Here is a 12,290-nt window from a genome sequence, read left to right on the forward strand (position 1 = left end):
CACCCCCTGCCCTAAAATGTGAAATCCGACTAAGGGGGTTTCACAAAGATTTTTTTTTTTTTTTTTTCTTTTTTTAATACATTTCAAGCGAAATCTATCCTTTTTTTTTCTTTTTTACAACATTACATTTTGTTTTCATTGTTATAATAGGTAGTTATACTAGAATCAAGCTAACAAGATCACACTAACAAGCTCCTAATCTTGCTATTCCATCTTCTATATCATTACTCATGCAATGAGGTTTTTTAAAAAAATTATTATGTTATTTTTAGTTTTTTAGGTTTAGGGTTATTTTTATCATTTCTTTTTTGTGGAGATTCAAGGAGATAGAAAACTTGCCATAGAAGTGAGCTAAGATATTTAATTTAGATTTTTTTATGCAGGATATAGTTTCTATTTTTGTGGGGGTTGAAGATGTTACCACTTAATGGGTGGATAAGGGAAAAATAAAACAAAAGATTAGGAAATGTGTAGAGATGGGTGGGAGCTTCCTAAATTTATGAGGGTCAAGTGATGGGAAAGAGAAAAAAATAAAAACACGGGGGTCAGGATGAGAAAACTCGGAGGTTAGGGGGAGAGAGTATTTTTGAGGTTTTATTTTACTCTCTGTTTCTTAGTTGTAGTAAAGGGAAAGACATCCCTATTATAAAAAAGATGATAAATTGACTTAAAAAAAGAGTTTTCTTTGATCTTGTGAGCAGATCTTTGTGTTGGACTCCCTTGCATACCTGAGAGATGTTATATTCTCTCATCCTTTATTTATCTTTTAATTTTTCCAGATTATCTTTTTTCTGTTGGGATATGGATATCTTGGGTACATATACATCATTATAGATATATATGTATATATCTCTTGATAAGGTTAAGTATCTAAAAGATAGAGACTAAGTTACTTGGTCATCAAGTTATCATACCATAATTATCTCCTCTAATCGTGTGATTATCCTCTATATAAAGAGGAATTTATTGATGTAAAGATTCATCCAATATAAAGAAGATGTAGCCATTGGGCTTTGGATCCGTGGATGTACGGCTTCGGCATCCAAGATATCCATATCCCAACATTTTCTGCATTAATTGGTATCAAATCGTTGAGATCCATGATGATTACAAATAACTGATGATTAGGTTATATCCATATCCCAATATTTTCTGTATCAGTTGATATCAAATCCTTGAGATCCATGATGATTACAAACAACTGATGATTAGGTTATAGAGCATATAGATCAAATATTTGAGAAATCGAATAAAAAAAATTGAGAGACTCAAAGAAGACATGATAGAATATATTGGCAAAGTCATACAACAAAGTCTATAAAATCTATTTAGTAGATGGCAGCAGGAAGAACAAGAATTTGAACAAGTAGAAGATCAAGAATCAATCACCAATCTAAGCATTAATCACACATTATATCTTGTTTCACAAGTTGAATTGATTGAGGGGCATGAAATATAAATGGTAGAAGGTGCAAGAGATTTGGTGTCACAATTGATTTTCCAAGCATATCATGACTATCAACAATCAAAAGTTCAATATATAAATTTTTGAATTCATAAGCTCGAGGTCGTGCTTCTTCCAATCTAGGAGAATATAATTTTTTAAATTTTTTATTTTTAGCTTTTAGGTTTAGGTTTATTTTTATCTTCTTTTTTTTTTTGTAGAGATTTAAAGGTTAGAATATAAAATTTTTCATGGAAGTCTGTTGTAATATTTATTTTAAATTTTTTATGCAATATATAGTTTCTATTTTTGTGGGGGCTTGAGGTTGTTCTTAATAAGTTGATAAGTATTAAAAAAGGAAAATAAGAAGAGATAAGGAAATGTGTAGAGATGGGTGGGGGCTTCCTAAATTTATGAGCTTCAAGTGATGGGAAAAGAGAGAAAGAAATAATAACGTGGTGTTTACGATGAGAAACGTGCAGGTTAGCGGGAGAGAGTATTTTTGAAGTATTATTTTGTTTTATTTTATTCTCTTTTTTTAGTTTGTATTTAAGGGAAAGATATCCCTCTTCTGAAAGAGCTAGTGAATTAAGTAAAGATAGAATTCTCTTTGATCATTTGAAGAGATGATTGGGGTAGAATCCCTTGTAAATACTAAAAGATGGTATATTCTCTTATCTTTTTTTTCTTGCTTTAGCTACTAACCTCCCGATATATATGTTTCAAAAAAATAATCAATGAATTATAAACATCTCCATCCATAAAGATCTTAATCTCCAAAGTGGTGTAAACTCCTTACTGCACCAATCAAATGCATTAAGAGGATCCCCTTCACAATACAAAACCCAGAGATATGCCTCTTCAACACCAGTTTAACCTCTTGTAACGTAGTTGTTAGTTCAGCTTGACTCGCTGAAACCCATCCAAAAGGCCCTCCCTGCATAAGAAAGGAAATTCTCTTATTGTTCAATTGCATTGTGAATGGTTAAGAGTAATTATGATTTCTTTATATTAAAGGTAAATGATCATATTCTATAGTTTCCCTATTATTCTTAATGAGAGAGAGGTAGTTTCAAATTTTCTCAATCGTCGATGTTGCACAAGGATGGTTCAAATGAACCATCTCTCTCTGTCAAAGAAAGAGAACATCTAAATCACAATTATTGAAAATGAACCATCAACTTATAGGATCCTGCAAGCTACATATCCCATAGTAAATAATTATTGCATATTGTCTTCTTGCTTCTAAAAAAAAAATGAAGGGAGGAGAGCATGGGGGTAAATAAATTAGTTATAGAAGGTTGCAACCTTATTGGAGTAAGTTGCACCTTAAAAATCTTCTAGAATAGAGTATTTTGATATTGGAGAACCCTAAATAATGATCATCACCATCTCGAGATATGTGGATACAAAGAAAAAAAGAATTTCAAGTCCTAAAAATAATATATTTTATAACAAGACATATAGACTGTCTATTTTAAAGATTTTCAAGTGTTCATAAATCTGCTTGATCTATACTATTTTTAAAATTTTAAATTGGATAAAAGCATATTTTAAACAGATCATAAGGTCTCCTACACCAGAAGTATATCTCTACGCAATTTTTATAGGTATACCTTACTTCTACCGCATAAAGAGCGTGCCTTATACAAACCTTGCCCTTTAAAAAATACAATGTGGTTTGCATAAAGCTGCAACCTTAAACAATCAAAATAAGGCGCACTTTCAAATTTTGTTCGACATTAATTTTGGTGTCGATAATTCTTTAGATGGTATGAGAATCCAATGGTACCAATCAAGCAAATCTATAAACACATGAAAATCTAGAAATGGAAGGTCCAAATAATATGCTGCAAGATGTACTATTTTCGGGGCTTGAAATATTTCTTTTTTTATATCCATACATCTCGTGTAGAGAGAGAAAGTATATATGAAAAAGAGAGAAAAGAGTTGGTTTTGTAGTCCTTTGGCTGGGTGTTCTAGACAGAGAAAGACCATATTTTAAGGCTTGAGAGAGAGCTTGAAAAACCCTTATATTCTCTATACTTGAATGGTATTTTTTTTTATTAGAAGAAAAGAATTTTGCTATCCAATGGATGTAAGAAATTTGTCAAACCATGTAAATCTTTATGTCTTGCTTCTTTTAAATTTCTACACTATTTTTTTTTCTCTTTATTTTTTCCAAACCTTGATTTTTATCCTATTTCAAAGCCCTAGGGTTTTGAGATCCTTGCTTGGGCACAAGGTTTGTGGCAGAAATTTGACAATTCTAATTTATCAACCTGAAAATTAAAGAGGCACGTGATGTTGGTGAAAGATGGTTGTATAGTGACTTTAAAAGATAGAGAAAATAAAAGAAAATAAACTTACAAATGTGGATGATGAGAAATTTGATGAAAGTAATGAATTGGCCAAGGAAGATATTCTTTTGGAGCTTGATGAGTTTATTTTATTCAATATCTCATCAGAAACTACCACAAAATATTTATGAGACAAGCTGAAAAATACTTATGAATAAGTATCTTCCTAAAAACATATTTTTCTTCATTGGTAACTTTATAATCTCAAGATGAGTGGTGGTGCACTGTTACAAGGGCACTTAAATAAATTTAATCTCGTGATTAACAAATGTAAAAATTGATCAAAAATATAAAACAACAACATTACTTTGTTCTATGCTAGAATCATGGGATGGACTGATTATGAATCTCAGTAATGTAAAATCATTTGAATCTGATTCCCTTGTTTCAGCACTTCTGACAAAGGAGTCTAGGCGAAATTCTGGTCAGCATTCCTCTAAAAATGTGTTTGTAACACGGGGTATATCAATAGAGAGAACTACAAGAAGAGATTAGCCAAGATCTAAAGTTTCATATTTATAGGTGCAAATAGATATCTGAAAATTATAAAGGGGGAACTAGTGGTTGCAACAGGAGAGTTAGGTGGTATTTTGTACAAACTTATTAGATAAACAATTTTGACAAGAGGGGCTGATATTACAAAGGTGGATTTCGTCATGACATGGCACCTACACTGCGAGCATAAACTCAAGGTTCTTTTCGTTAAAACCCTCTTCTCAAGTTTGAAATCTTTTAATTTAGACATTTGTGAGTCGTGTTTATTTAGAAATCATAACAAATTGCACCTTTGCTTTAAGCACTACTAAAAATAAGGAATTTTTGGAATTGATTTATTCGAGCACATGGGAATCACGAGTTGTTTTTATGGGGGGTTGTTACATATTTGTCACTTTTATTTTTTTGTTTTTCAATAAAAATGTGGGTTTATAAGCTAAAAAGGAAACCAGAGGCCTTTAATTGCTTCAAAAAGCTTGAGGCATTGATAAAAAATTAAAAAGGTAATAGCGTCAAGTGTCTAATAACTAATAATGGGGGATAATTTTGTTCTGATAAATTTAATAACTTTTGTAGTGAGCATTGAAATTGCTAGTTGGTTAACAGTTTTTGGAACACGCCAATAAAATAGTGTTGTTGAGAGGATGAATCATACAATTATGAAGTGTGTCAGGTGTATGTTGGGTGCTACAGGATTAAAGCAGTGTTTCTTGACAGAAGTAGTTCGTACAACTTGTTTTCTTATTAATAGATCTCCCAGTTTTTCTATTGACTACAAGATACTAAAAAAAATTTGAATATGCAAGCTTGCTGATTATTCTTTTCCTTTTGCCTTTCTAACTGTGATACATATTCTTTTATTCCAAAAGGGAAGAGAACTACTTTAAACTGCAAAATTCAAGAAGTATATTTTTCTTTGCTATGTTGAAGGTCCAAAGGGGTACAAATTGTGAAATCGTACTGACGACAAAATTATAATTACCCAAGATATTATTTTCCTATGAAAAATCTATGCAGAAAAAGAAATATGAGCTAGATACAAAAAATGTTGAAGTGAAATGCACTCATTGAAACTAACAAGATAGTGGTTAGCGCCAAAAACCTGACGTTGTCGAAAAGCTTGAAGACGATTTAGGTGGAATTAAATTAAGAAAATATGATATATCTAAAAATGCTTATGTGAGGCTTAACAACTATGTCATGTGCTATACTTGCTTAAAAGATGAGGGTGAGCCAGTTTCCTGTCATAAGGCATGTGAGGTCAATAAAGCTAGTCAATGGAGAGCATCCAAGGAAGATGAGATGGAAGCCTTGCATAAAAATAAAACATAGGAACTCGCCGAATTACCAAATGAGCTAAAGGCAATTGGTTATGGGTAAGTCTTCAAGAAGAAGACAAGTCATGATGATGTTGTTGAAAGGTACATAGCTCGATTGGTTGTGAAAGGTTATGCTTAGAAATTAGGTATTGATTTTGATAAAGTTTTCTCTCATGTTGTGTGCATGTCCATTATTAGAGTTGTTTTGGCTATGGTTGTTGTTTTTTATTTAGAATTGGAACAATTAGATGTGAAAGCTGTATTTTTGCATGGCTATTTAAAAGAAAAAATTTATATGACCCTATTTAAGGGTTTTATTGAACAATTGGATGTAAAAGCTGTATTCTTGCATAGACATTAAAAAGAAAAAATTTGTATGCCCCAATCTGGGGGTTTTATTGAGAAAGGTAAAGAGAATTTGGTTTGCAGGCTCAAGAATTGCTACGAAGGTTGAAACAAGCGTCGAGGTGTTGGTACAAATGATTTGACTCTTTCGAGTTGTTTGTAGATGTACAGCTAACTATTGTGCCTATTTTCGTAGTTATAGTGATGGAACCTTTATTATCTTATTATTATATGTCGATGACATGATTGTGGCAGGACCAAATAAAGATAATATTGTAACATTTAAATCTCAGTGGGCAAGAGAATTTGAGATGAAAGATCTGAAAGCCGTTAATCAAAATTTGGGGATGAGCATACTTAGAGACAGGAATAATATGAATATCTGGTTGACTCAGAAGGGTTATGTGGAGAGGGTTCTTCAATATACAGAATATTAAACCAGTTAGTACCTCATTTTTTGTGCATATCAAATTGGAAATTGGCTTCGAAACAATGTCCTAGCATAGAAGCGGAGAAGGCATATATATCTCAAGTGTCATATTCATCAGCAATATGGAGCCTCATGTTTACTATGGGTAGCACCAGACTTGACATAGCATAAGCAGTAGGAGTTGTGAATAGATATATTGCAAATCTTGGCCATGATTATTGGACCGCTATGAAGTTTATCCTTTGTCATTTAAACAAAACTTGTAATGCTAGTAGTATTTGTTACAGTGGGATTAATTTGAAAGTCGCCAGTTATGTTAATGCAAATTTTGTAGGTTACTTAGATAAAAGAAGGTTTACTATTATATATGTTTTCTCTATGGGACGTGGTGCAGTTAGTTGGCTATCATGTTTGCACTTTGTGCTGGCTTTGTCTTCAACAGAGGCTGCGTATATATCACTTGTACATCTAAAGAAGCAATTTTCTTAAACAGGTTGCTTTGCATTTAAAGAAGCAATTTTCCTAGACAAGTTGCTTGGTGAGTTCTGACTTGTGCAGGAAGGTATATGGGTTTATTGTGATAACTAGAGTGCCTTATTTGTAGCAAGAATTCTAGACTTCCATGATAGGATTAAACATATTGATGTTTAGTATCACTTCATTCATGATGTGGTAGAAGATGGAAGAACAAGAAACTATACGGCTTTATTATGATAACTAGAGTGTCTTATTTGTAGCAAGAAATCCAGACTTCCATGACAAGGCTAAACATATTGATGTTCAGTATTACTGCATTCATGATGTGGTAGAAGATGGAAGAATTTTATTGTAAAAAAATCATACTGATGACAATCTGGCAGATATGTTGACTAAACTCATTGGAAAGGGGAAGTTCACTCAGTGTAGGAATTCCTTGGGCCTTGTGGTTACTTGATGATAAGTAATTTGTAGGCAATGAGCAAACTAGTCTGAATGTAAACGCGTCTTAAGTAGAAGAATGTTGGTATAAAACCATGTTTTAGAAAGGGAATCCGTAATTCCCTTGACCCTATATCTTCCCATCACATAGGAAAGGTAAGCCCTTTGATTTCACGTGATCTAGTTTTGATGCCAAATAAGAGTTGGGAAACTAAATCCCATTGATTTAGGAACTTATCTAATTCCTAGAGTGAATGGGAGAAGCAAAATATGGGTCATGTGGTATCCATATGGTTTTCCTCTTTTGTAAATTGTTTCGTGGAGAGAGAAAGTACATAGGAAAAAAGAGAGTACAAGAAAGAAAACCCATATGGAGACCCACGTGCATATTCTCCTTCTCCCATTCTCTCTAGGAATTAGACAAGTTTCTAAATCAATAGGATTTAGTTTCTCATAAAACAGGATATTTATTTGGCATTAAAACTAGATGACGTGAAATCAAAGGGCTTATCTTTCGTATGTGATAGGATATTATCTCCTCTACAAAATTGGAGATGATATAGGGTCAAGGGAATGATATATATCTTTTTTAAAACATGTCTTCGTACCAACATCTTGATGTGGAGATGATCAATTAGATCTATTTTCAACATCAAAACAACGTCGATTTTTGAGGTCCACCTTACTTCTACATACATTTTAACGTGTTAACCTTATATAAACTTTTTCATACCGTCTTCACTTTTGGTCGAATAAACCCTCAGGCCTGACATATAGCCCCATAGACCCCTCATGCATTTTAGGATGCAGACATGGATCCCTCATATTTTTCTCCCAACTAAAAACCCACTTCATTTGTCTCCTTTCTTTCTCTTCCCTCTCACTCGCCCACCCATCTAAAGATGTTATCTTCCTCCCACAAAACTCATTTCACCTTTCCCTTGTTCTATTTGTAGGAGGAGAGATTTGTTCTCTTTTAATGGTTTATTTGCACTGAAAATGTAGGATGAGACCGCTACAATCTAATGCAAAAGCTCGTTGCTTACAACAAAAGCAGGGTCAACTTTGTTAAAAGATTTGAAATTAAAAGAAGTAGAGGAGGCAAGAATTCCTCAAAGGCCAAATGGAGTTCTTGACATAGTAGCTTGTGGAAATTAGGGTAACCGAAAAGTCGTCTCCTGCTGAAATTATTGCCTTCTCACTCAAAAAAGAGAGAGAGAAACATGGTGAAGAGAGTCAGGCTCAGAGAGAGACAGGTACTGTCTATGCAATTATGGGCCGGATCTGGATAAATCGGTAGGCAAAAAAAATGTTTGAAAAATAAAAAAATATAATTAAAGTAAAATTAAACAAAACAATCTAAATTAGAAGGTTAAAAAGTAGTGAAAAATTAGATTTTGAAAATTAGTTTGTGGCTAGGGATATATTTAGAAATATAAAAATTCATATCCAAAAAAACTTTCCTTCATCAAAATAATAGAAAACATATAGAAACGTATTCCAAATAAATTTCTTATTTTTTTACTTTTTAAATAATTTTTTGTAAAATATTTTTTCAAACTTGATCCCTAAAACTGGGTTTTTCAAACTTGATCCCTAAAACTGGGTTTAACCTGACCACCCCCCCCCCCCAACCATGGGCCGGGCTTCTGTACCCAGACGGTTTGTAAATATTTTTTCAAACTTGATCCCTAAAAGTGGGCTTAACCTGACCCGCCATGGACCGGCTTCTGTACCCTGACTGTCTAACAGTGGCACTCCAGGAATGCTCCTATTGAAGGAGAAAATCATCAAAATAAAACGGGGAAAATGATTTTGATCGGGGTTTTGAACCCGACGTGAATCGAACACGCAACCTTCTGATCTGGAGTCAGACGCGCTACCATTGCGCCACGGATCCCCTATACGTTGTAAGGGATGAAGTATTTAATCATCCATTGAAACATCGCACTTCCTTTCGTCCGTGATCTCCATCAAGCCCAGACCTAGGTCTAACCCTTTCTAATATTGAGTACATTAGTGTCCCAACCTTTAAGGCGACCATGACCTCAATTTGAGCATATGCATGGATTTAATGTCGATACAAGAGTTAATGAGGAGTAATCTCTCGCCAATAACGGGAAATTCAAGACCCAATAAAATAAGTTAATTACGTGGAAGGTCAATTTTAGGTTAAAATTATGTGGGAGGTCGGTCAATATAGGGTTTTTCTTTTTTTTTTCAAAATTGTCTTTTGGTCTGAAGATACCTCCTCAGACCGTATTTTATTTTTATTTTTATTTTTATTTTTTGAGTTTTTTCGTTAGTATGGTTGTGCCCTAATGTTTGGGGCAGTGCCCAGTCGCTTCGATGTTAACGCCATCATACTGCCTTCTATGGTGTTTTTCAAAGCGGTCCGAGGTTGGCATCCTTGGACAGTAAACACTAACTTCTTTAAGCATTCAAAGGCAGCCCGAAGATGCCAACCTTGGACTGCCTTCTAGTCTGGGCATTGCCCCTCACACTAGGGAACTGCCTTACTAACGAAAAAACTAAAAAAAAAAAAATTAAAATTAAAAAGCAAACCGATGATGCAATCCTCTGACCGAGGGGTAATTTTGAAAAAACATAAATTAACCAACCTTCTGCATAATTTTCTCCTAAAATTGGTCTATTTCGTAATTTTCCTCTCTTTTATTTTTTTTGTCCATATATAATAAGTTATTGGGAGCCCTAAGTTACACAAACGGCTTCAAGTTGCTGATCAAATTGAGCATATTTCAGGATTTACCATTACTAGTATTTCGTGTCCCCGCCGAGTCCACTTGGACTCAGACTCGGCCAAGCTGTATGTACAACTTGGGAGTACACAAAAATATTTAAATAAGTATTAAAAATTATATAAAATTTGAGAATGGCATATAAAGTTTTCATATTATTTGGATGTTTTGGAAAATGATTGGTGAGTATTTTTTTCCATAATCTCCATATTTATAGTTTCTATTATTTTGAATTGTTTTTAAAATCTCCCCATCTATAAATCAGTTTTTTTTAAGATCCATTTTTCTATATTGTTTTTATAATTATTTGGAGTTTTTAAGGTTGAATTTGGTTTTATTTTACTTCTACTATCTTTATTTTATTTTTCATATATTTTTTACTTTTTCTAAGGTTTTTGCGTTTGCAGGACTTGAGCGAGTCAATTCGGACTCACTCGAGTTAACTCTTCTTGCCAAAGGGCTGGGTACCGTAGCCTAATTGAGATTTGAAACGCTACCATTACCACAAAGAAAATGCACAGAAATATAGTGTTTTGATTGTCAATTGGTGTGTCCTCTGGTGTGAGGAGTTCCAATATTGTACAGGCTTCAAAGCTATGGATTGGGAGATTCAATTTTGTTCAGCTAGGCTGAGGTTCGCAATAAACGATTTGAATTGGGAGGTGATGCACGGAGAAAAAAAAACTGGAATAATAACAATAAAAATAAAAAAATATTTAAAAGAATATACCTTCTTTCAAAATCTACAAGAGAATTCATATCAAAAAGAGATATTTTCACATTATCAAATTTACTCAATTAGCATTTTCTTATTTACAATGAATGGTCATCTCACTTTAAATAAACTTTAGAAGAAAAAAAAAAATTATAAAACTCTTTCTCTAACTTCCGCGTTTTTCCTCAAGCTCTTTATTTTCTCTCTCTTCATGACTCTATTTCTCTCTTTCCTCATGTCTCTCACTAAACTCCTAACGACTTTTGGACTCTCCCGTATTTATCTATCTTTCATGTTTATCCTACCTAATAGCCTTTTACCACATATAGATCTCTTTAAATATCATGTTATCTTCTCTTTCTTAAAATAAATAAATAAATCTATACTTATCTTAAAATATCTATTTTATAAACCAAAAGATGAGCCCTCTGGGGTTAAAACTTAGGCCCTACTAAAACTCACACACCAAAATCCTCATTCCTAAAAGATAAATTCAAAAAATAATGAAATTATAATTTTGAATTTTTCCTAATTTTTATTTACATCACTATCCGACGGTTGAGAGAAGCTCGACCTCGAGCTTGAAGCCAATCACGAATTGGTGATGTAATTCCACAATGCACTTTCTTCACTTTTGTTATTGCATGAATAGCATACGCTAACTGGCGCATCAAGGAACATAAATTTCACGATTGTATTTCAAGAGTAACTGTTGAATACGAGTTTGGTCTGATTATTCCTAATAAAAAATATACCCAGTTCCAAAGAAGCACCATATGCAATCGATGAACACGCTGGACTATGAAATTCTAGGAGATCAACTCTAATACGCAAGTCACATGGTCGCTCTATAAGATGTATATCTATCATGTAAATTTTTTCGTTACGATCGAGATCAATTGAGTACCAAGTTCAAGTGTTGTACAAAAAGCTTCCTAGACTCTATAGCACCATCAATGTTCTTGCACCGCTCTGACCACTTATGTCTTGACCCATTGTTGTAAAAAGAAGTTCTACCGTGTACAACTTTAGTTATTTCGTAATTTAAACCACTGGACGTGGAAAATCAAAGTATTATAATAGAAGAAAGGAGTAGGTCAATTCTGTTTGGTTCTTTGGACAAACTTCTAAGGATTTTAACCCTTGACCTCCCTCAACCCAACTGATATGTCTGTCGCTAAGCTGAAGTTTGAGCGAAAAGCTGCTTCATTAAACCTAGTTCCCTTGGCATCAAACAAACTTAGCTTTAGCAACCCTGGTTCCCTTGTTATCAAACCATTTTGGATGTGAGCTTGTGTTAATCGTCCCTACAATGCTAGCTGGGATTTACAAAGAGTTGCATATTCAAGTTGTCAAAGTAATAATAAATCTTGCCCAAATTCATATAATGATGTTGGTAAATCTCGCTACTTCTCTTATTCTTTGGTCACCGTATGTACGATGCTCCTGCCTGAGCATAGTGTACACCAATTCCCTCAAGCAAAAGAGCACCTCAAAAGAAGAAA

General features: G+C 33.5%; 1 non-coding gene across 1 annotated transcript; it reads right to left on the minus strand.

Moving 5' to 3' along the window:
* Positions 1–9,139: 9,139 nt before the first annotated feature.
* TRNAW-CCA (transfer RNA tryptophan (anticodon CCA)) lies at positions 9,140–9,211 on the minus strand. Its single transcript has one exon. It is a non-coding gene; the product is annotated as a tRNA-Trp (tRNA).
* Between the last annotated feature and the right edge of the window lie 3,079 nt (positions 9,212–12,290).

This window comes from Amborella trichopoda, chromosome 10 (genome assembly GCF_054954075.1).
Source record: "Amborella trichopoda isolate Santa Cruz 75 chromosome 10, AtrichopodaSantaCruz75HAP2 v2.0, whole genome shotgun sequence".
Lineage (NCBI taxonomy): Eukaryota > Viridiplantae > Streptophyta > Magnoliopsida > Amborellales > Amborellaceae > Amborella > Amborella trichopoda.